This window comes from Lithobates pipiens, unplaced genomic scaffold (genome assembly GCF_037356315.1).
Source record: "Lithobates pipiens isolate NorthernLeopardFrog02 unplaced genomic scaffold, aLitPip1_a1.2 Scaffold_27, whole genome shotgun sequence".
In the NCBI taxonomy this organism is placed as follows: Eukaryota; Metazoa; Chordata; class Amphibia; order Anura; family Ranidae; genus Lithobates; species Lithobates pipiens.
Genome location: NW_027507788.1, coordinates 77,207,885 through 77,234,762, shown reverse-complemented (window position 1 = coordinate 77,234,762; position 26,878 = coordinate 77,207,885).

Below are 26,878 nucleotides of genomic sequence, written 5' to 3'. Positions count from 1 at the left end.
GGTGCGTCGCTTGCCACAGGCAGGGCATCTCCCTGTATTTATCGATGAACAGAGGGAGGAAGCTATGATCATTGAAACCATCCATAATGTCTGCAAGACACAACACAAGACAAACCCTAATGTCAGGCTAAACTCCACTAATGCAGGCCTCAATCTAGAAGCAGTATAGCCTAGTGATGTACCAAGTTCAAAATTTTACCTTCGTTTGCACAATCGTCACGTCAGCTTCTCCCTCTGTTCACAGATCGTAGGCCAACACACGCGTGTTGCGTTTTATATAAAGTGCGTATGCGTGAAATTCCGCCCGCCCCTGACGTTCTTTCTAGACTATTCCCCGCCCCTTCGCTTTCGGCGCAGTGGGGAGAGCACATGGCGGAGAGAACGCAGGTGCGCAATCAGAGTTCCACTAACGAGGAGGATGGTGAGGAAAGCCCGGAGCCTGAAACGTCCCGATCCAGGAAGAGAAGATTTAATGCCTCAAATATGTCTTTTGTACAGATGTTGGAGATGGTGGACATATTGAACAGGACCGACTATGATGAGAAGTATGGACCTTACCCAAACCCAAATATCAAAAAGGCCAAGATCATGAATAAAGTTGTGAAGAGTCTTCAGAAGAATTTTGGGGTACGCCGATCCATGGATCAACTGAAAAAACGCTGGTCAGACCTGAAACTGAGGGAGCACGAGCAGTACAGAAGGATCAAGCGTGTTCTTGAAAAAAGTAAGTAGTTGTCGTGTGTTCATATGATTATTCTTGCTTGCATACATGCTCCATGTGCTTTGATTTCATGTTGTGCATTTTAAAATGGTCACTTTCAAGTTCATGGTTTCATTCGTTCGTAAGAAACATCGTTCTGCAGGTAAGTATTCCAGCTTAACAAAGTGTCCACAATAATGTTCTCACCTTTGAACGTGGCCAAAAAACACAACTATACAACACTTCCAAGCAATGTTTCATATTCCTATTTCTGCCCTCTGTGTGCTAATTATTCCTTTTTTACATTCTCATAGGGGAGAGAAGACTCAGCAAGTATGAGGACACCAGGGACCCCACCCCTCCCAAAGAAAGAAAATTCCAAAACCAGAAGCAGAGGAGCAGGAGGAGGAGAAAGGAGAGATTGTTGAAGTTGGACAAATTGTCACCACAACAGGTGAGTGTCGGAGAACACAGCTTCTGGTAAGCTCATCAATGTATGTCACCATATTTATAATACATTGTGTGTTTTTTTGCTTTGTTTTGTAGGTGATGTGGAAGAAGAATCCCATTTTACCAGTGAAAGTGCCCAGATCCTGATTGGGGAGATAATGGGGTGCAATCGGGATTTAGAAAATATACAGCAAAACATCAATGATGTTAAAAATAAATTGAAGAACATCATTGATGTTTTGGGGAGAGTGTGAAACAGCCCAAACTAGCTAGGGTTTTATTTTTAGGCTTTTAAACCACAACTTTTGGATTTTATAAAAATCTAAATTTGGAAGATGCACAGAGTGTGTCAACATGCGCTATCTCCCATCATGGGGGATCAATGTACGTGTTTTGTGGAAAGTGGCTGAGATGAAGGGGTTGCAGCCCCAAAACATGTACATTGATCCCCCATGATGGGAGATAGCACATGTTGACAAACTCTGTGCATCTTCCAAATTTGGATTTTCCAGGGGTGACACCCCATGTGATGAAGGCAATATCAGTCCAATTTGTACATTCTCATGTCTGATATTGTCTTCACTTTTCAAAGTTGAACTTTGTAAGTTCCTGTGTTCTGTATGTTCTGCTTTGACACATGCCTGTTTACACAAAAACACCAAGTTAAAAAAAAATTACCTGAAAGAATGTTTTTGATACACCCAATTTGTTGGTTAGTTGTAAAACCCTTTTCTAAACGCACATGTGAATGTGCTTTGATTAAAAAGTTAAATTATCAACAATGTGTGGCTTCCTTTTTCATTGCGCAAAAGATGTATTTGGAGTAAAATTGTTTTTCGGTGACAATGGGTGTTATTTACTAAAGGTAACTCCACTTTGCACTCCAAGTGCAGTTTCAGGTGTACTTTTGCAGTGCACTTGTAGTGCATAGTGGATGTGCCTTTAGTAAATAACACCCACAGTGATGTGTTAATTTTCACAATCATGCCATTTTCCTGCCATGGTGCTGAAAATGAGCATGATTTTGGTCAGTAATGCACTACATACATTAGTTAACAAAAACAAGGTGTGTGTGTAGCAGACCCACAACATAATAAGATTATCTGAAGAAGAGACTGTCCCCTCATCTCGCTCAGAACTTGGGTTTGCACTGTTGTTGAAAAAGGCACATCAAGAAAAAACATAAATTTACCTAGGAGACACCTAAAACCAAGCCAAGCAGTAAATGAAAACAAATATTGGAGTTTCAAAGTAAAAATTATTCCTAAAATGCCGCTCAGACATTGTCTGGCATATCAATGGCCCCCCTACCCACAAAGTAGTCACTGTATTGGGTTCTGACCTCACGGGCGCTTTGGGGGGGCAAGCCAGGACAAGCAGCTTCAAGGCCCGTGAGGTTCTCATTTTCCAGCAAGTCTGCTTCTTGGACAGCTGAGACCGCATAGTTTGCAGAAAGTCTTTTTAGGAAATTGTGAAGAACACAGCACGCCAGCACAATTTGATTGATTTTGTATTCCGCCATGTGGATAGGCGTTAAAAAAAGGTGGAACCGGCTGGCCAGTATACCAAAAGTGTTCTCCACCACCCTTCGGGCTCTGGACAGGCGGAAATTAAAAGTCCTCTGGTCCGGGGTGAGGGTCCTCATTGGGAAAGGCCGCATCAGATGGTTTGCCAGGGCAAACGCCTCATCCACGATGAAGATGAACGGGAGTCCTTCCTGATTCTCTTCTGGGGGTGGCAAGCCCAGACTGCCACTCTGGAGACGCCAGTAGAACTCCGTCCGTGAGAACGCTCCACCATCCGACCCGTCCATTTTACCCCACGTCCACATACAAGAAGTCATAGGTCGCAGACACCACCGCCAACATCACGATACTATTAAACCCCTTGTAGTTAAAATAGTATGACCCCGAGTTGGGTGGTGGAACGATGTGGACGTGCTTCCCATCAATTGCACCTCCACAATTGGGAAAGTCCCAACGACTGGCAAAGTGGGAGGCCACAGTCTGCCATTCCTGTGGTGTTGAAGCACACTGTGGAGTGAAACAAGACCAAAAATTTGTAATTTTGCAAATCAACATTGCAAGCAGATTAGACACCAACATTTTTGGCCAAGATTAGTATAACATTTTGGGAACTGAGTAAAGCCTAAAGTATAAGGTCCCCTTATCAGAGACATCACCCCCCCCCCCCTTCCCTCCCCACCCCCCATCCCCCCCCATCTGATGGGCCCTTGCTAAAAAATGAGGGGGGGATGTTTTGGACAGGTAACCCTCTCCACTTGATTGAGAGCTGAATGCCTAAATAATGTGTGATACTTTGGGAAGCCCCTCCTTACTTACACTATTGACAGCCCACCAGACAGGTAATAAGTGTCATAATAACAAAAAGAAAACAAAATGGAAGCACATTTTGACATTCTGCTATTACATATCAAGATAATAATAATAAGGTTAAAAAAAATAAAAATTATAGCATTTGAAAGTATTGAGGCAGGCCCTTGCACTACATGCTTTGGTGAATTCGTCCATAGATATGACCATCAAAAAGGTAGATATAGTGTGTATTGGGTTTGGTAAAGTCAGCAGTAGGGATGAGCCGAACACCCCCCGGTTCGGTTCGCACCAGAACTCTCGAACGGACCCCGCGTTCGTAACGAACGTTAGAACCCCATTGAAGTCTATGGGACTCGAACGTTCGAAATGGAAAGTGCTAATTTTAACGGCTAATATGCAAGATATTGTCCTAAAAAGGGTTTGGGGACCTGACTCCTGCCTCAGGGGACATGGGTCAATGCAAAAAAAAGTTTTAAAAATGGCCGTTTTGGCGGGAGCACTGATTTTAATGACGATTAAAGTGAAAAAAAAAGTGAAATATTCCTTTAAATATGGTGCCTGGGGGGTGTCTGTAGTATGCCTGTGAAGTGCCACGTGTTTCCCGTGTTTAGAACAGTCCCTGCACAAAATGACATTAAACGGAAATAACACCATTTAAAACTGCTTGCGGTTTTAATGTTATATCTGGTTCCTGCAATATGGTTGAAAATCATTCAGAAAAATGGCATGGGTAGCCCTCCCTGCCCATTACCAGCCTATTTGGGTCTTGTACGCATATTAAGGGGAACCCCGTACCCATATTAAAAAAAGGAAATGCGTGTGGCCCCCAGGCCCTATATACTCAGAACAGCAGTATACAGGCGGTGCAAACAAGACAGGGACTGTGTAGGTTTGTTGTGTTAAGTTGAATCTGTTTGTAATTTTCAACTGGTACATTTTTAAAGTGTAGCTCCAGTCAAAAAAACTATTTTTAAGCTTTTTGGAAAACATAGGGAAGGGTTATCACCCCTGTATAATTTGTTTTGTCGTCCATCTTTTTTCATCTCACTTGCTGCTGTCTGATGTTTGTAAGTTGGATGTTTGAAAGTAGGGGCCTGCCCTATATGCTCTGCAGAAATGGCGGAACAAGGTGTTGGTTTTGCCACAACATTGTAAGCCCTCAAAGTGACTCTTGGTGGGCGCTGGAGTGCCCTGCTGTGAACGATTATATCAAGAATTGTAATTACATGCCATTGTTGAACAGTGGTAGAAAAATTGACCTTTGGTGGTTGTGGTGCTGGTGCCACAACACTATAAGTCCTCACCGTTACTCTGGGTGGGCACAGGAAGGAGCCCTCCTGTGAAATATTATATCAAGAATTGTAATTACATGTCCATGTTAAACAGGGGCAGAAAAATTGGGCCTTAGGCACTGGTGCCATCACACTGCAACCTCTGCCATATACTCTAGTTTTATTGCAGGAATTAGCCCTGCTGCAAAGCATTGCATCAAAAATTGTACTTAAACGCCCCTGTTAAACAGGGGCAGAAAAATTGGGCCTTAGGCACTGGTGCTGGTGCCATCACACTGCAACCTCTGCCATATACTCTAGTTTTATTGCAGGAATTAGCCCTGCTGCAAAGCATTGCATCAAAAATTGTACTTAAACGCCCCTGTTAAACAGGGGCAGAAAAATTGGGCCTTAGGCATTGGTGCTGGTGCCATCACACTGCAACCTCTGCCATATACTCTAGTTTTATTGCAGGAATTAGCCCTGCTGTAAAGCATTGCATCAAAAATTGTACTTAAACGCCCCTGTTAAACAGGGGCAGAAAAATTGGGCCTTACGCACTGGTGCTGGTGCCACCACACTCCAACCTCTGCCATATACTCTAGTTTTATTGCAGGAATTAGCCCTGCTGCAAGGCATTGCATCAAAAATTGTAATTAAACGCCCCTGTTAAACAGGGGCAGAAAAATTGGGCTGCTGGCATCACCCAGAACCAAAAATGTTCTTCCAACATATCAGCGGAGGAGGAAGAGGATAGACAATCAACATAACAGGACAGTCACTCAGCATCAGCATAGGCAGTCTTGAAGGGATGTGGTATTTCAAAAAAAATTATTCGGTTACATCAGCTTCAGGTGCTTGGTAGCTGTGGGTGATCCAAGACTGATTCATCTTGATGAAGGTCAGTCGATCAACTGATTCGGTGGACAGGCGCACCCTGTGATCGGTAACAAAGCCACCAGCAGCACTGAAGGTGCGTTCCGAAAGAACGCTGGATGTAGGACAGGCCAGTAGCTCAATTGCATACTGTGCAAGCTCTGGCCAGTGATCCATCCTCAAGACCCAGTAAGCCAGAGGATTTTCAGTGGGAAAGGTGTCCAAGTCTGACCTTGCCCCTAGGTATTCCTGCACCATGTAAATTAGACGCTGGCGATGGGTGCTGGAACCAATCATACCTTGGGGCTGCGGACTAAAAAATTGTCTGAAAGCATCAGTCAGACGGCCACCTTCTCCACCGCTCCTTCTGACTGATGCCTCAGCAACACGTTGTCCAGGACCAGGAGTTTGTGACCTCCCAGTCTCTGGGAACGCGTTGCACAGAGCTTTCTGCAAGGCCTCCCGGAGATGTCTCATCCTCTGCTCCCTCTGCGATGGCAAGATAAGGTCGGCAACCTTACCCTTGTACCATGGATCAAGGAGAGTGGCCAGCCAGTAATGGTCCCTCTCCTTGATCCGAAGAATACGAGGATCCTTCCGCAGGCTTTGCAGGATCAGGGAGGCCATGCAGCGTAGGTTAGCTGAGGCATTCGGTCCGGAGTCCTCTGGGTCACTAAGGACAACATGATCCGCAGCTACCTCCTCCCAGCCACGTACAAGTCCACGTGTTTCTTGGGACTGTAAATCATCCCTATAAGACTGCTGCTGCTGATGCTGATGCTGAGTGCCAGCCTCCACCTCCATGCTGACACAATCATCCTCCTCCTCCTCTTCCTCCTCCTCACCCTCTTCCTGTGTGATGGGTGGCACAGCAGGAACACTGTCTGGATAAAGGGGGCCTTGAGAGGCAAGGAAGTCCTCCTCTTCCTGCCTCTGTTCTGCCTCAAGTGCCCTGTCCATTATTCCACGCAGCGTATGCTCCAAGAGGTGGACAAGAGGTGCACTGTCACTGCTCACCATCCTTGTGGCATCCTCAAACGGTGACAGGACAGTGCATGCATCCCTGATCATGCCCCACTGGCGTGGTGAGAAAAAACCAAGCTCCCCTGACCCTGTCCTGGTGCCGTAGTCGCACAGGTACTCATTGATGGCCCTCTGCTGCGTGTGCAGCCGCTGCAGCATGGCCAATGTTGAGTTCCATCTGGTGGGCATGTCACATATAAGGCGGTTCTTGGGCAGGTTCAACTCCTTTTGGAGCTCAGCCAGCCGAGCACAGGCATTAAATGATCGGCGGAAATGCACACAGACTTTCCTGGCCTGCTTCAGGACATCATGTAAGCCGGGGTACCTGCCCAAGAACCGCTGCACCACCAGGTTAAGGACATGAGCTACACAGGGCCCATGGGTCAGTTGTCCCTGTCGGAGGGCGGAGAGGAGGTTGGTGCCATTGTCGCAAACCACCATTCCTGGCTTAAGCTGGCGCGGCGTCAACCACCTCTCGGCCTGCCCCTGCAGAGCTGACAAAACATCCGCCCCAGTGTGGCTCCTGTCCCCCAAACAAACCAGCGCAAGCACGGCATGGCATCGTTTTGCCTGCGTACTTGCGTAGCCCCTGGAACGCCTACGGAGCACCGCTGGTTCTGAGGACAGAGCACTGGAAGAGGCCATGGAGGAAGAAGAAGAGGAGGGGGTGGAGGAGAGAGGTGTGTCACAACCAATAGTAGCATTTTGGAGGCGTGGTGGCGGAACAACCTCCAACACTACTGCACCTTGTCCTGCATCCTTCCCAGCAGCCAGGAGAGTGACCCAATGGGCCGTGAAAGACAGGTAACGTCCCTGTCCATGCCTGCTGGACCATGAGTCAGCGGTAATATGCACCTTACCGCTGACCGCCCTGTCCAGCGAGGCAAGGACATTGCCTTCCACATGCCGGTAGAGAGCCGGAATCGCCTTCCGTGAGAAAAAGTGGCGTTTGGGGACCTGCCACTGAGGAACCGCACATTGTACAAACTCACGGAAGGGGGCCGAGTCTAACAACTGAAAAGGCAGCAGTTGAAGTGCTAGCAATTTAGCCAAGCTAGCATTCAACCGCTGGGCATGTGGATGGCTGGGAGTAAATTTCTTCCGCCGGTCCAGCAGCTGGGGCAGGGACATTTGCCTGCTATAATCGGACGTGGATGTACCACTAGCAGAGTTCCCGAAAGCACTTGGCTGTGACACACCTAATTCTACACCTTCATTCCTCTCAGAGCAGGTTTCAGAGAGGACTGAAGGTCTAGTGGGGTTGGAGATGCCAGCTGATGAGGAGCAAGGAGAGGTCCGCTTTGTTCTTTGGTGTGGGTCTTTGAGGTACGCTTGCCAACGAGCTGCATGGCAGGTCAACATATGTCTGGTCAAGCATGTGGTGCCCAAGCGGCTGATGTTTTGGCCACGTGAGATACGCTTGAGACATATGTTGCAAATAGCAGCGGTGCGATCTGATGCACTCGTCTCAAAAAAGGCCCACACCAAAGAACTTTTAGAATAACGCGCAGAGGAAGCGCTCTGCGCAGGCGGAGCTCTGCGGTGTGATTCAGTCGGTGTGCTGCCCCTAAGCTGGCCCCCGGAGGGCATCCTGCCTCGTTGGACATGTGCCTCCTCCTCCCTCCTTCCAGGCACCCACGTGGAGTCAGTGCCCTCATCATCCCCTCCCTCCTCATCGCTGTAGCAAACCTGGCAGTATGCTGCAGCTTGTGGAACATGACTGCCAGATTGCTGTGCTTCTTGAGCATCCTCTCTCTCTGCGCTCACGCTACTGCCTTCCTCTAGCTGAGTGTCATCATCAGAGCCCACCAAACACTGGGCATCCTCCTGGAGCATGTACCCAACACTGTGCTCAAAGAGTTCAGGAGACTCCTCAGGAGGACGTGGTGGGTCTAGGGAAGGAGTCACTGATGATGACATTGAGAGGAGGGAAGACGATGCGTTGGCAGCTGCTTTGCTACTACCCTGAGACTGGGTGAGAGAGGATGAGGAGGATGAAGAGGGCTTGGTCATCCACTCTACCAAGTCGTTGGCATGTTGCGGTTCAACATGTCCAGCTGCAGAAAAGAAGGACAAGCATGTCCCATGGCCACGTGCTGATGACAATGCACCGTGTCCACGACCAGCACTGTTGTCTCTAGACACAGCCTGCTTGCCCTCTTTTAACGGCTCGCGCCTGTCTGCCTCTCCTTGCTGGCCTTCCAGACATGGTAATGGCCTGAAGGGAGTTGGGTAAAACAGTAGTTGGGTAGTTTATATTGTGCTGGAGGCACACAACACCCACTAACTCCTGCAGATGCCTTTTTTATAGAACAGCAGAGTTAAAGAGGTATATACAGATGTATACTGTGCTGTGCTGGAAGCACACACAACTTCCAATAACTCCTGCAGATGACAATTGGGCATAAATAGAGAACAGCTATGTAGGTGGATTATAGCGGTATGTACTGGGTACAGAGCACGCAGACAGCACGCACTATCTCCTGAGTGACACTACTGACTGCAAGCGCTATTATTAAAGATGGACCACTAGCTATATAGGTGAGGTGAATATCACGGTGTATACTGCGGTCAGGGCACGCAGACAATAACCAGAAAACAGCAGAGTTAAAGGGGTATATACAGATGTATACTGTACTGTGCTGTGCTGGAAGCACACACAACTTCCAATAACTCCTGCAGATGGCAATTGGGCCCAAATAGAGAACAGCTATGTAGGTGGATTATAGCGGTATGTACTGGGTACAGAGCACGCAGACAGCACGCACTATCTCCTGAGTGACACTACTGACTGCAAGCGCTATTATTAAAGATGGACCACTAGCTATATAGGTGAGGTGAATATCACGGTGTATACTGCGGTCAGGGCACGCAGACAATAACCAGAAAACAGCAGAGTTAAAGGGGTATATACAGATGTATACTGTACTGTGCTGTGCTGGAAGCACACACAACTTCCAATAACTCCTGCAGATGGCAATTGGGCTCAAATAGAGAACAGCTATGTAGGTGGATTATAGCGGTATGTACTGGGTACAGAGCACGCAGACAGCACGCACTATCTCCTGAGTGACACTACTGACTGCAAGCGCTATTATTAAAGATGGACCACTAGCTATATAGGTGAGGTGAATATCACGGTGTATACTGCGGTCAGGGCACGCAGACAATAACCAGAAAACAGCAGAGTTAAAGGGGTTATATACAGATGTATACTGTGCTGTGCTGTGCTGGAAGCATACACAACTTCCAATAACTCCTGCAGATGGCAATTGGGCTCAAATAGAGAACAGCTATGTAGGTGGATATAGTGGTATGTACTGGGTACAGAGCACGCAGACAGCACGCACTAACACTACTGACTGCAAGCTCTATTATTAAAGCTAGATCACTAGCTATATAGGTGAGGTGAATATAGTGGTGTATACTGCGGTCAGGGCACAGACAGTAACCACTACACAAGAGCAAGATAGGAAAACAGCCAAAAACGATTGGTGTGTAACTGTGTTGAAGGTACACAGAACACCCACTGCTTCAGATGCTAACTAACACACTACACGAGGCCGCCTCAAAGGCGGCCTTATATAGTGTGGGGCGTGCACTACACAGCCTGAGCTATGATTGGCCACAGGCAGGATGCCTGTGGCCAACCATGGCTCTCCTCGCTGCTGGCGCTGCGATTGGCCAAGCATGCGGGGTCACAGTGCATGCTTGGCCAATCATGAGACAGCAATGCACTGCGCCATCGCAGTGCATTGTGGGCCACACGAATTTTGCCGCGAACGGCCCAAACGTTCGGAATTCGGCGAACGCCCGAACGACCAAAGTTCGAGTCGAACTTACGTTCGACTCGAACACGAAGCTCATCCCTAGTCAGCAGATAGAGGATTGCTATCAGCTGAGCTAGTGTCAGGTCACCTTGAGGCAAGGTGACAGATGTACACCATAGGGATCAGGAGTGTACCGCAAGGTTGTGGACCCTAAGGCTGACTGCTGCGGACAGAGACAGATCCCACCAAGGTTTGAGTGTAAGATTCTCTGGGGCGCAGAGTCTGAGAGCCAGCAGGTGTTCACCAGAGCCTCTAGTGGTGAGGATGGACTTGGCTGCAACTGGCTCCTGGTCGCGACCCCCAGGTTCCCCCAGCTCGCACCCACACTAGGCAACAGGAGGATATGGATAGTGAGGGATAAAACCAAGGTCGGGGCCACAAGCAGACAGAAATAGTCAGGGACACGCCAATAGTTCAGGATCACAGGCAAACAGGGATAGTCAAGGACACTCCAAAGTCGGTAACGGAACAACAGAAGAGCACACGGCAGGTAACAGAAAGCTAAACACACAAAGGAATACACAATAGTTGATCAGCAGGGTTGGCCTGCAGTGCACAGGTTAATATAGTGTTCTCTGATAGGAGCTAGGGTGGAGTCATGCCAGAGGATGGATTACAAAAGCAGTCAGGTGAAGGTCGGCTGCAGGGGTGGACTGACAACTCATGGGGCCCCTGGGCAATAGAAGATCATGGGGCCCCCTTGGTCTCCACACTCAAGCCAAACCTGCACATGGGAGACACTGGAGAGAGAGCATACACACAGGGGGACACTAGAGGGAAAATGCACACACAGGAGGACACTGGAAGGAGAGCACACACACACACACACACACACACACACAGGGGGACACTGGAGGGAGAGCACACACATACACAGGGGGACACTGGAGGGAGAACGCACACACGGGGGGGCACTGGAGGGAGAGCACACACACAGAGGGACACTGGAGGGAGAGTACACGCACAGGGGGACACTGGAGGGAGAGCACACACACACAGGGGGACACTGGGGGGAGAGCACACACACAGGGGGACACTGGGAGGAGAGCACACACACAGGGGGACACTGGAGGGAGAGCACACACACAGCAGGAACACTGGATGAAAGCACACACACAGGGGGACACTGGAGGGAGAGCACACACACACACACACAGATACACACACACAGGGGGACACTGGAGGGAGAGCACACACACACACACAGGGGGACACTTGAGGGAGAATACACACACACACAGTGGGACACTGGAGGGAGAATGCGCACACAGGGGGACACATGCACACAGGGGACATGCACACAGGGGACATGCACACAGCACAGGGGTCATGCACACAGCACAGGAGGACACACGCACACAGGAGGACACACGCACACAGGAGGACACACGCACACAGGGGGACACGCACACAGGGGGACACTGGAGGGAGAGCACACACAGGGGTACACTGGAGGGAGAGAACACACGGGGACACTGGAGGGAGAGCACACACACAGGGACACTGGAGGGAGAGTACACACACACACGGGGACACTGGAGGGAGAGCACACACACAGGTGGACACTGGAGGGAGAATGCACACACACAGTGGGACACTGGAGGGAGAATGCGCACACAGAGGGACACGCGCACACAGGGGGACACGCGCACACATAGTTACATAGTTAGTCAGGTTGAAAAAAGACACAAGTCCATCCAGTTCAACCAAAAAAAATAATAATATATATATATATATATAATAAATATACCAGCCCATATACCCAATTCTATACCCACAGTTGATCCAGAGGAAGGCAAAAAACCCCAGCAGAGCATGATCCAATTTGCTAAAGCAGGGGAAAAAAATTCCTTCCTGATCCCCCGAGAGGCAATCGGATTTTCCCCGAATCAACCGTTACCTATAAATTTTAGTACCCAGTTATATTACGTACAGTTAGGAAATAATCCAGGCCTTTCTTAAAGCAATCCACTGAGCTGGCCATAACCACCTCTGCAGGGAGTCTATTCCACATTTTCACAGCTCTTACTGTGAAGAAACCTTTCCGTATTTGGAGATGAAATCTCTTCTCCTCTAGACGTAAAGAGTGCTCCCTTGTCCTCTTTGTTGACTTTAACGTGAATAACTCGACACCAAGTTCCCTATATGGACCCCTTATATATTTGTACATGTTGATCAAATCCCCCCTTAATCTCCTCTTATCAAGAGTGAATAAATTCAGTTCCTCTAATCTTTCCTCATAGCCGAGTTGCTCCATGCCTCTTATCAGTTTGGTTGCTCTTCTCTGCACTTTCTCCAGTTCCCCGATATCCTTTTTGAGAACTGGTGCCCAAAACTGAACGGCATATTCCAGATGAGGTCTTACTAATGATTTAATGATGCAATGATGCACACAGGACACTTACACAGCACAGGGGGACATGCACACAGGGGGACATGCACACAGGGGGACATGCACACAACACAGGAGGACATGCACACAGGGGGACACGTGCACACAGGGGGACACGCGCAGACAGGGGGACACGCACACAGGGGGACACGCGCACACAGGGGGACACGTGCACACAGGGGGACACGCGCACACAGGGGGACACGCACACAGTGGGACATGTACACAGCACAGGGGGACATGCACACAGGACACTTACATAGCACAGGGGGACATGCACACAGGACACTTACATAGCACAGGGGGACATGCACACAGGGGGACACATGCACACAGGGGGACACATGCACACAGCACAGTGGGACATGCACACAGGGGGACACTCACACAGGAGGGACACGCACACAGCACAGGAGGACGCTCACACAGCACCGGAGGACGCGCACACAGGGGGACGCGCACACAGGACACTTACACAGCACAGGGGGACATGCACACAGAGGGACACGCACACAGGGGGACATGCACACAGCACAGGAGGACATGCACACAGGACACTTACACAGCACAGGGGGACATGCACACAGGAGGACATGCACACAGGACACTTACACAGCACAGGGGGACATGCACACAGGACACTTACACAGCACAGGGGGACATGCACACCGGACACTTACACAGCACAGGGGGACATGCACACAGGACACTTACACAGCACAGGGGGACATGCACACAGCACAGGGGGACATGCACACAGCACAGGGGGACATGCACAGAGGAGGACATGCACAGAGGGGGACATGCACAGAGGGGGACATGCACACAGGACACTTACACAGCACAGGGGGACATGCACACAGGACACTTACACAGCACAGGGGGACACGCACACAGGGGGACACGCACACAGCAGGACACGCACACAGGAGGACATGCACACAGCACAGGAGGACATGCACACAGGAGGACATGCACACAGGAGGACATGCACACAGGGGGACATGCACACAGCACAGGAGGACATGCACACAGGGGGACATGCACACAGGGGGACATGCACACAGGGGGACATGCACACAGGAGAACATGCACACAGCACAGGGGGACATGCACACAGGACACTTACACAGCACAGGGACATGCACACAGGACACTTACACAGCACAGGGGGACACTTACACAAGACACTTACACAGCACAGGAGGACATGCACACAGCCAGGAGGACACTGTGGGATGGGGGGACCCGGGGCCCATGCATCTCTCTGTACCCCCCCCCCCCACATCACGTGTGGTGGCCCTGGTGTCTCGGCTTCGCTCACCGAGTCACCGGATGCTGAGCCTGAGACACTTCTAACAGCGCGCTGCTCCCTGCCGGCCCCACCACTCTTCACGTCCGGGGGGGGGGGACACTGGAGGGAGAGCACACACACAGAGAGACACTGGAGGGAGAGCACACACACAGGGGGACACTGGAGGGAAAGCACACACACAGGGGGACACTGGAGGGAGAGCATACACACAGGGGGACACTGGAGGGAAAGCACACACACAGGGGGACACTGGAGGGAGAGCACACACACAGGGGGACACTGGATGGAGAGCACACACACAGGGGGACACTGGATGGAGAGCACACACACAGAGGGACACTGGAGGGAGAGCACACACACGCACACACACACACACACACATACATACACACACACAGGGGGACACTGGAGGGAGAGCACACACACACACAGGGGGACACTGGAGGGAGAATGCACACACACAGTGAGACACTGGAGGGAGAATGCGCACACAGGGGGACACATGCACACGGGGGACACGCACACAGCACTGGGGGACATGCACACAGCACAGGAGGACATGCACACAGGAGGACACACGCACACAGGGGGACACTGGAGGGAGAGCACACACAGGGGTACACTGGAGGGAGAGAACACACGGGAACACTGGAGGGAGAGCACACACACACGGGGACACTGGAGGGAGAGCACACACACACGGGGACACTGGAGGGGGAGCACACACGGGGACACTGGAGGGAGAATGCACACACACAGTGGGACACTGGAGGGAGAATGCACACACAGGGGGACACACGCACACAGGGGGACACGTGCACACAGGGGAACGCGCACACAGGGGGACACATACACAGCACAGGGGGACATGCACACAGGAGGACATGCACACAGGAGGACATGCACACAGGACACTTACACAGCACAGGGGGACATGCACACAGGGGGACACATGCACACAGGGGGACACATGCACACACACAGGGGGACACTGGATGGAGAGCACACACACAGAGGGACACTGGAGGGAGATCACACACATACACACGCGCACACACACACACACACACACACACACACACACACACACACACATACATACACACACACAGGGGGACACTGGAGGGAGAGCACACACACACAGGGGGACACTGGAGGGAGAATGCACACACACAGCGGGACACTGGAGGGAGAATGCGCACACAGGGGGACACATGCACACGGGGGACACGCACACAGCACAGGGGGACATGCACACAGCACAGGAGGACCGAGTCACCGGATGCTGAGCCTGAGACACTTCTAACAGCGCGCTGCTCCCTGCCGGCCCCACCACTCTTCACGTCCGGGGGGGGGGGGGACACTGGAGGGAGAGCACACACACAGAGGGACACTGGAGGGAGAGCACACACACAGGGGGACACTGGAGGGAAAGCACACACACAGGGGGACACTGGAGGGAGAGCATACACACAGGGGGACACTGGAGGGAAAGCACACACACAGGGGGACACTGGAGGGAGAGCACACACACAGGGGGACACTGGATGGAGAGCACACACACAGGGGGACACTGGATGGAGAGCACACACACAGAGGGACACTGGAGGGAGAGCACACACACACACGCACACACACACACACACATACATACACACACACAGGGGGACACTGGAGGGAGAGCACACACACACACAGGGGGACACTGGAGGGAGCATGCACACACACAGTGGGACACTGGAGGGAGAATGCGCACACAGGGGGACACATGCACACGGGGGACACGCACACAGCACAGGGGGACATGCACACAGCACAGGAGGACATGCACACAGGAGGACACACGCACACAGGGGGACACTGGAGGGAGAGCACACACAGGGGTACACTGGAGGGAGAGAACACACGGGAACACTGGAGGGAGAGCACACACACACAGGGACACTGGAGGGAGAGCACACACACACGGGGACACTGGAGGTGGAGCACACACGGGGACACTGGAGGGAGAATGCACACACACAGTGGGACACTGGAGGGAGAATGCACACACAGGGGGACACACGCACACAGGGGGACACGTGCACACAGGGGAACGCGCACACAGGGGGACACGTACACAGCACAGGGGGACATGCACACAGGAGGACATGCACACAGGACACTTACACAGCACAGGGGGACATGCACACAGGGGGACACATGCACACAGGGGGACACATGCACACACACAGGGGGACACTGGATGGAGAGCACACACACAGAGGGACACTGGAAGGAGAGCACACACATACACACGCACACACACACACACACACACACACACACACACACACACACACACACAGGGGGACACTGGAGGGAGAGCACACACACACGCACAGGGGGACACTGGAGGGAGAATGCACACACACAGTGGGACACTGGAGGGAGAATGCGCACACAGGGGGACACATGCACACGGGGGACACGCACACAGCACAGGGGGACATGCACACAGCACAGGAGGACATGCACACAGGAGGACACACGCACACAGGAGGACACACGCACACAGGGGTACACTGGAGGGAGAGAACACACGGGAACACTGGAGGGAGAGCACACACACACGGGGACACTGGAGGGAGAGCACACACACACAGGGACACTGGAGGGGGAGCACACACGGGGACACTGGAGGGAGAATGCACACACACAGTGGGACACTGGAGGGAGAATGCACACACAGGGGGACACACGCACACAGGGGGACACGTGCACACAGGGGAACGCGCACACAGGGTGACATGTACACAGCACAGGGGGACATGCACACAGGAGGACATGCACACAGGAGGACATGCACACAGGACACTTACACAGCACAGGGGGACATGCACACAGGGGGACACATGCACACAGGGGGACACATGCACACAGCACAGGGGGACATGCACACAGGGGGACACTCACACAGGAGGGACATGCACACAGCACAGGAGGACGCACACACAGCACAGGGGGACGCGCACACAAGGGGACACGCACACAGGACACTTACACAGCACAGGGGGACATGCACACAGGGGGACATGCACACAGGGGGACACAAACACAGGGGGACATGCACACAGCACAGGAGGACATGCACACAGGACACTTACACAGCACAGGGGGACATGCACACAGGACACTTACACAGCACAGGGGGACATGCACACGGGGGGACATGCACACAGGACATGCACACAGCACAGGGGAACATGCACACAGGACATGCACACAGCACAGGGGGACATGCACACAAGACATGCACACAGCACAGGGGGACATGCACACAGGAGGACATGCACACAGGACACTTACACAGCACAGGGGGACATGCACACAGGGGGGCATGCACACAGGAGGACATGCACACAGGACACTTACACAGCACAGGGGGACATGCACACAGGACACGCACACAGCACAGGGGGACACGCACACAGGGGGACACGCACACAGGAGGACATGCACACAGCACAGGAGGACATGCACACAGGGGGACATGCACACAGCACAGGAGGACATGCACACAGGGGGACAAGCACACAGGAGGACATGCACACAGGGGGACATGCACACAGGGGGACATGCACACAGGGGAACATGCACACAGGGGGACATGCACACAGGGGGACATGCACACAGGAGGACACTTACACAGCACAGGGGGACATGCACACAGGACACTTACACAGCACAGGGGGACATGCACACAGGACACTTACACAGCACAGGGGGACATGCACACAGCCAGGAGGACACTGTGGGATGGGGGGACCCGGGGCCCATGCATCTGTCTGTACCCCCCCACATCACATGTGGCAGCCCTGGTGTCTCGGCTTCACTCACCGAGTCACCGGAGCTGAGCCTGAGACACTTCTAACAGCCCGCTGCTCCCCGCCGTCCCCACCACTCTTCTCGTCCATCCCAGGTGATGCCACGACGCATACAGTACAAGCACCTGGGATGGACGGGGGGGAAGGAGGGACCGGCGGAGAGCAGCGCACAGTTAGCAGTGTTATTATCTGCATCACGGCATGCAAGTAGCCTCTCATATGGCCGAGTCCGGGCCCCTAATGTCCTCGGGCCTTCGGGCGGCGTCCGAGTGACCGACTGGTCAGTCCGCCCCTGGTCGGCTGGTCTCTAGAGATGAACACATGGAACAGGTAAGCAGACAAACTCTATTGCATAACCATGACAATACCCTCCCTCTTACGAGGCCTCCCCCTCCCCCGCCTGGGCCCAGGCCTAAAGGGAAACTCCAGATGGAACCTCCTCAACAGACTAGGAGCAAAGACCTCAGATGCAGTGATCCAAGACCTCTCCTCAGGGCCAAACCCTTTCCAATGTACGAGGTACTGAAGAATGCCTTTACGGAGCTGGGAATCCAAAACTTGACTAACCTTGTATTTTAGATTACCCTCAGAGACTGGAACCGAGGTAGGGAGAGGACGAGAGGACTTGAGGACTAAAGGTTTTTTAGGAATGGGTAAGGGCATGAGAAGATCAGGAGCCTGAGCAGGGTCCCCCAGATCCTTAAAGATGAGCTGGGCATCTAGAACAGGACCACCAGACTGGGCAGAGGTCAGTGGATCCCTGAGGTCAGGTTGTTAGAAGGTGACATGTCACAAGAGTCAAGCTGGATAGCTGAAACACAAACAGAATGCAGAGAACCCTGAGAAAAAGATTGAAAACCCCACCTGGCCGAATGAGGCAGTCTATCCAAAGGATGGATTGAGCCTCTTAAACGGGTTTGAACGGACATAGTAGCAGTAGGGTGAGGCCAGGTCACCGAAGGTCCTGAACAAGAAGCAGGAAGCTCATTGGACATGGGCTGGACTAGCATAACTGGTGCAGAGGCCGACTGAATAGTATTGTCAGTTGTAGCGACCATCTCAATCGCATCACAGGGCATAGCAACTGTGGAATTTGCAGACAAGTTAGCCTGGCTGTGCGTCCAAGGGAGATTAGGGACAGACAAAGGTAAATGGTTATGCGAACTGGAGTGAATGATCGACTCAGGTTTATAGGTGGGCCCCTCATCCAGAGTACCACATGACCTAGAGAGCGCATCAGTCCGACTATTGCAGGACGCATCCCAGAGATCGCTATATACAGCGGGAAGAGCAGAAGATTCTGGGATGGTGGTAACAGGAAGTTTCTCTTTTGGGGTATCCTTGAGTAGGCAGGAAGAGGAACAGGAGGAACCCCAAGCCAGGATCTGTCCAGCAGACCAGTCAACGTGTGGAGAATGGAGCCGTAACCAAGGAAGACCTAATATGATAGGAGATGAAGCCTTAGGTAAGACAAGGAAGGATATCCACTCCTGGTGGAGTGTCCCTACTGACATCTTAACAGGAAGAGTCTGGAAGCGGATAGGGCCCCCTGGGAGAACAGTGCCATCAATCGCCAAGACCACCAATGGCGTTGTAAGGGGCAAAAGGGTAAGTCTCATGGAGGATCCATGAAATTGGCAGCGGCTCCGGAATCCAGATGTGCTGAGACCGAACGAGAGGAAGCACCGACATGAAGCAACACAGAAAGGAGAAGACGAGAAGGTGAAGGTGATATTTCATGGTCTAATACTCCACCTTCCAGATGTATTAGCCCTGAGCATTTTTCCGGACGAAGAGAACAAGTGTCACAGAAATTACCTTTGGCCCCACAATAGAGGCATAGGCCCAGAATTCTGCGCCTAGCACGTTCTTCGGGAGATAACTTAGTCCAGCCCACTGCATAGGTTCCTCAGTAGGCAGGGGGTGCTCCTCGGATCGAAGGGAAGGGACTGGGGGCTCAGGCTGCCTAAAGAACGGGGAGTGCTGGCGTCTTTTTTCCAGGGCCCTCTCCTGAAAGCGAATATCGATCTGGTTACACAAGGTGATGACACTGTCCAGATCAGCAGGAAGGGATCTTCCTGCTAATTCATCCTTCACTTTATCAGAGAGGCCATGTAAAAAGGTTGCAACTAGGGCCTCATTATTCCAGCTCAATTCAGCTGTAAGGATATGGAACTGAAGAGCATACTGTCCCACAGAAGCGGACTCTTGACGGAGATGTAAAAGAGCACTAGCCGCTGATAAAACACGACCCGGTTCCTCTAAGATATTCCGAAAAAGTTTCAAGAAATCAGGCAGGCTAGAAACCACTGGATCATTCAGTTACCACAGAGGGGCAGCCCAAGCTAGCGCCTCACCGGACAGGAGGGATATAATATATGCTACTTTCGCCCGATCGGACAGGAAGTTTTGGGGCTGAAGTTCAAAATGAATTGTGCACTGGCTAAGAAACCCCATGCAAGCATTGGAGTCCCCAGAGAAACGGGCTGGAGCTGGTAGTTGTAATGAATGTGTGGCTGCGACTGATGCGATAGGTGCAGCGGCAGAATGTGGTTGAGGTTGTCGAACCGAGGGTCCTAATGAGGCCTGAACCTGTTCAACACGGGATGCCAAATCCTGAAGGAATCGCATCACCTGGGTCTGATGCGATTTTTGGGTCTCAAGTCTGCGAACTAAGCCCTGCAATGGGTCATCTGCGGATAGCAGCACATCAGCTGGGTCCATGGCTGATCAAACTGTCAGGTCACCTTGAGGCAAGGTGACAGATGCACACCGTAGGGATCAGGAGTGCACCGCAAGGTTGTGGACCCTAAGGCTGACTGCTGCGGACAGAGACAGATCCCACCAAGGTTAGAGCGTAAGGTTCCCTGGGGTGCCGAGTCTAAGAGCCAGCAGGTGTTCACCAGAGCCTCTAGTGGTGAGGATGGACTTGGCTGCAACTGGCTCCAGGTCGCGACCCCCAGGGTCCCCCAGCTCACACCCACACTAGGCAACAGGAGGATAGGGATAGTGAGGGATAAAGCCAAGGTTGAGGCCACAAGCAGACAGGAATAGTCAGGGACACGCCAATAGGTCAGGATCACAGGCAAACAGGGATAGTCAAGGACATGCCAAAGTCGGTAACGGAACAACAGAAGAGCACACGGCAGGTAACAGGAAGCTAAACACACAAAGGAATACACAATGGTTGATCAGCAGGTTTGGCCTGCAGTGCACAGGTTAATATAGAGTTCTCTGATAGGAGCTAGGGTGGAGTCATGCCAGAGGATGGATTACAAAAGCAGTCAGGTGAGGGTTGGCTGGTCTCTAGAGATGAACACGTGGAACAGGTAAGCAGACAAACTCTATTGCATAACCATGACAGCTAGCAGTTGGGGGGAGTGGGGTTCCTAATGAGTTTGGCACAACCAAAAAAAAAAATGTCACTCTGCATAAATTGAAGCACCCACATAACATTTGTAGACATTTTAGGGGGTGTTTAGGGGAAAGCAATACTATGGAGCTGACAAAAGACATTGGTAAGTGACTAGACTATAGTTTTATGGGCCAAGAAGAGCATGGTGGGGAAGTTAGTGAGGCAAATATGCATGAGGACAAAGGGGCAGAGCATATGAATTAGAGCATATTGCAATGATGGTAATTAGGGAATGAGGAAAGAAATGCAAGACATTAGCAATTATGAAATACATAGATGTTAAAGGATAAAACTTACCTTCATATAGTCCTTCTGCAGGACCTGAATGATGGCAGAACAGATCTCTGGAATAATGATCCCCAGAGCCTGGGGGGAGATGCCTGTAGAGAACTTGAGGTCCTGAAGGCTTCTCCCTGTCGCCAAGTAGCGCAATGTGGTGATGAGCCTCTGCTCCGGAGTGATGGCTTGCCGCAGGCAGGTATCCTGCCTGCTGATATAAGGGGTCAGCAAAGCCAGCAGACGGTGAAAAACGGGGTCCGTCACCTGGAGATAATTCCTGAAATCTTTAGGATTATTCTCCCGGATCTCACGGAGCAAAGGCATGTGCGAGAACTGGTCACACTGGCGCAACCAATTCTTGGTCCACAAACGCCTCCCCTCCCTGCTCATGGACCGGGCTTGTGTCAAAGTAAAAACCTCAACACAAAGCCCCTGCACAGCACAAACTCTACGACGAGTACGTAGACGAAACATGGTTTGAAACCGGTCGGCTGGTCAGAACGGACAACAGAAAGCACCGATAAACAGCAATGCCTGAAAGAATGAACTGAATAGCAGAAGCAAGCAGACAATAAGAAATGCAAATCAAAGCGTACTATACCAAGATATAGGCCACAATGAGAAACAAATACTTACTGACTACACGCACTGTTTATCAGATATGCAAAGACAAGCAGAAATTGAAGAGCAGTAGTGATCTGAATCACTAATCTGAAAAGCGTGAATCGTCTCTCACCAAACTTCTACTAACACGCGATACACATGAGATCAGCAGAAGGAGCCCAAAGGGTGCCGGACGTGGTGCTGAACTTCCGTTTTCTAGTCCCGCCGTACGCGGCTTAGGTCACCGCGTTCTTGGCAACCCCAAATTCCGACAACTTGGTCCAACCGTGTGTATGCAACATCACTTCCGGACCTAATCCGGAATTAATCCGTCGGAATAACTCCGGCGGATTTGGTTGTCGGAGTCTCCGACCGTGTGTACAAGGGCTTACAGCTTGCCATTGCAGGATTCTATGAAGGTACCCAACGGGTCTTTAGCAGACAGCCACTGGCCTTGGGCAACAGCAAGTACATTTTTTGTGTAAGAACATGCCATTCATGGATTCCGAGTGATCCCAAGGGATGGTATTACTTGGCCTCATTGGTTCCGATAACGGGAATTCTCGAGGACAGTGGGGAATGTCACTTGCTCAAGGCTGGTGTTCATCCTAAGTGCCCCTTCAAACACTGTTATGCCAGGTCATTGTTTTTGCAAAAGGACATGACCTGGGCATGGTTCCCCTCGGGAACCTCCTGCGTAACATGGGATGGTTTGATTTCAATGGAGCGGAAGTGACTCCATCTTTATATGAGTTCATGTATATGTATATAATCATATATGAGTTCATGTAGGATTAACGTCAGAAAGAAAATATAGCTTACAGCAGCATCTTTGTTCCGAACCTTTCTGTATAAAGCTTATGTGGTTGAAGAGCTGTCTGGAACATTTGTAAAGGGGAACATGAAAGGCATGACTATGAGTCATGGAAGCAGATGGCATGGTTACTCTAGTTGCTATGTCAGCCATGTTTAAGGGGTTGGGCATTTGAGTATTAATGATATGTAATGGTTAGGGATGAGCCGAACACCCCCCGGTTCGGTTCGCACCAGAACTTGCGAACGACCCCCACGTTCGGTACGAACGTTAGAACCCCATTGAAGTCTATGGGACTCGAACGTTCGAATTGGAAAGTGCTAATTTTAACGGCTAATATGCAAGATAGTGTGCTAAAAAGGGTTTGGCGACCTGCCTCCTGCCTCAGGGGACATGGGTCACTGCAAAAAAAAGTTTTAAAAACTACCGTTTTGGCGGGAGCAGTGATTTTAATGACGATTAAAGTGAAAAAAAAAAGTGAAATATTCCTTTAAATATGGTGCCTGGGGGGTGTCTATAGTATGCCTGTGAAGTGCCACGTGTTTCCCGTGTTTAGAACAGTCCCTGCACAAAATGACATTAAACGGAAATAACACCATTTAAAACTGCTTGCGGTTTTAATGTTATATCTGATTCCTGCAATATGGTTGAAAATCATTCAGAAAAATGGCATGGGTAGCCCTCCCTGCCCATTACCAGCCTATTTGGGTCTTGTACACATATTAAGGGGAACCCCGTACCCATATTAAAAAAAGGAAATGCGTGTGGCCCCCAGGCCCTATATACTCAGAACAGCAGTATACAGGCGGTGCAAACAAGACAGGGACTGTGTAGGTTTGTTGTGTTAAGTTGAATCTGTTTGTCATTTTCAACCGGTACATTTTTAAAGTGTAGCTCCAGTCAAAAAAAATATCTTTAAGCTTTTTGGAAAACATAGGGAAGGGTTATCACCCCTGTATAATTTTGTTTTGTCGTCCATCTTTTTTCATCTCACTTGCTGCTGTCTCCTTGCGTTTGCAAGTAGGAGATGTTTGTAAGTTGGATGTTTGAAAGTAGGGGCCTGCCCTATATTATAGCGGTATGTACTGGGTACAGAGCACGCAGACAGCACGCACTATCTCCTAACACTACTGACTGCAAGCTCTATTATTAACCACTTGTTAGCCCAATGTTTGCATAAAGTGAAAGATGAAGTTATGCTGAGTAAATAGATATCAAACATGTCACTCTTCAAAATTGCACATGCCCGTGGAATGGCGCCAAACGTCGCTACTTAAAAAATCCCCATAGGCGACGCTTTAAATATTTTTTTACTGGTTACATGTTTTGAGTTGCAGAGGAGGTCTAGGACTAGAATTATTGCTCTCGCTCTAACATTCTCGGCGATACCTCACATGTGTGGCACATGCGAGCACATGGGGACATGGGCGCTTTAATTTTTATTTTATTTTTTTATTGTTCATTTTACTTTATTTTAGTTTGACATTTTTTTTCCCAAAAATATATTTTTGATCACTTTTATTCCTATTACAAGAAATGTAAACATCCCTTGTAATAGGAATATGGGATGACAGGTCCTCTTTACAGTGAAATCTGGGGGGTCAATATGACCCCACATCTCACCTCTAGGCTGGGAAGCCTGAAATAAAAAATTAAAAAAAAGATTCTGGCTTTGATCGTACTGGCGAGTTGGTAGAAGCACCAGAGGGCGGTGAGGGGTGGGGGGGCGTCTATGGCTGGGTACTTCAGGGTATCACCGAGTATGGCTGGGTATCTCTGAGTATGGCTGGGTATGGCAATTTATGGCAGGGTATTACAGAGTATTGGCGGGGTATTGGCGGGGTACTACAGAGTAATAGCAGGGTACTGCAGAGTATTGGGGGTACTGCAGAGTAATGGGGGTTACTGCAGAGTAATGGGGGGTACTGCAGAGTAATGGCGGGGTACTGCAGAGTAATGGCAGGGTACTGCAGAGTATTGGGGGGTACTGCAGAGTAATGGGGGTTACTGCAGAGTAATGGGGGGTACTGAAGAGTAATGGCAGGGTACTGCAGAGTAATGGCAGGGTACTGCACTGCAGAGTAATGGCAGGGTACTGCACTGCAGAGTAATGGCGGGGTACTGCACTGCAGAGTAATGGCGGGGTACTGCACTGCAGAGTAATGGCGGGGTACTGCAGAGTAATGGCGGGGTACTGCAGAGTAATGGCAGGGTACTGCACTGCAGAGTAATGGCGGGGTACTGCACTGCAGAGTAATGGCGGGGTACTGCAGAGTAATGGCGGGGTACTGCAGAGTAATGGCAGGGTACTGCAGAGTATGCACTGGTATTGCAGAGTATTGGCAGGGAATTGAGGGGTTAAATTCGGTGAGCAGCGATGTGGGCACTGCAGATGCAGCCCACATCGCTGCTGACACCGATCTCTTTCCCCTCCGCTGTACCGATCGGTACAGAAAGGGGAGGGAGGAACAGGCGTCATAACATGACGCCGGTTTGTTTCCAAGTGATCACTCCGTCATTTGACGGAGCAATCACGTGGTAAACGGCCGCTATGAGCGGCCGTTTACCGTGATGCGCCGGGTCCTATGGACCCGGCGGTCACGGATGCTCTCGAGTGCGCACACCTCGGGGCACGCGAGAGCAGAATTCTGGGAGACCGTTAATTAACGGCCTCTCTGAGTTAAACAACCGCCCTGAAGCCGTTAATCGGCAATGGGCAGTTGTTAAGTGGTTAAAGCTAGATCACTAGCTATATAGGTGAGGTGAATATAGTGGTGTATACTGCAGTCAGGGCACAGACAACAACCACTACACAGCAGCAAGATAGGAAATCAGCCAAAAACGATTGGTGTGTACTGTGTTGAAGGTACACAGAACACCCACTGCTTCAGATGCAAAGTAACACACTACAGGAGGCCGCCTTAAAGGCGGCCTTTTATAGTGTGGGGCGTGCACTACACAGTCTGAGCTATGATTGGCCACAGGCAGGATGCCTGTGGCCAATCATGGCTCTCCTCGCTGCCGGTGCTGCGATTGGCCAAGCATGCGGGGTCACAGTGCATGCTTGGCCAATCATCGGACAGCAATGCACTGCGCCAACGCAGTGCATTGTGGTCCGCGCGCGCGTCACTCGAATTTTGACGCGAACGGCCAAAACGTTCGGAATTCGCCGAACGCACGAACAGCCAATGTTCGAGTCGAACGTACGTTCGACTCGAACATGAAGCTCATCCCTAGTAATGGTATGTAATGATGTGAAATGTACACCCCTGTATTAAATCACTCCCATGTTCCATGCAATGATTGGTTGATAATAACATATATAAGTTGTACACCCACCCAGAATTAAATCAGAAAGCTTTGAACATAGACTTTGACTCATCTCTTTTTGTGTTTACCAAGAAGCTATCTCTTCAGTACTGAGAGGGTATTGTGAGTAATTGCTGATATTATACCTAGCTGGTCTTGTCCGGTATACAGAAATACCTTTTGATTCCACTTCAAATCTATTCTGCCTCTCTATTTAGCTGTCTATCTATCTATCTATCTATCTATCTATCTATCTATCTATCTATCTAGCCATACACCTATAGATTATCTGCAGATTTTCTATGGTTAGATGGAAAAAGTGCAACAGATTTCTCCATGTACGCTAAACTGTGTGAATGGATGAATATCCCACTTTTTCCATGTAACCATAGAAAATCC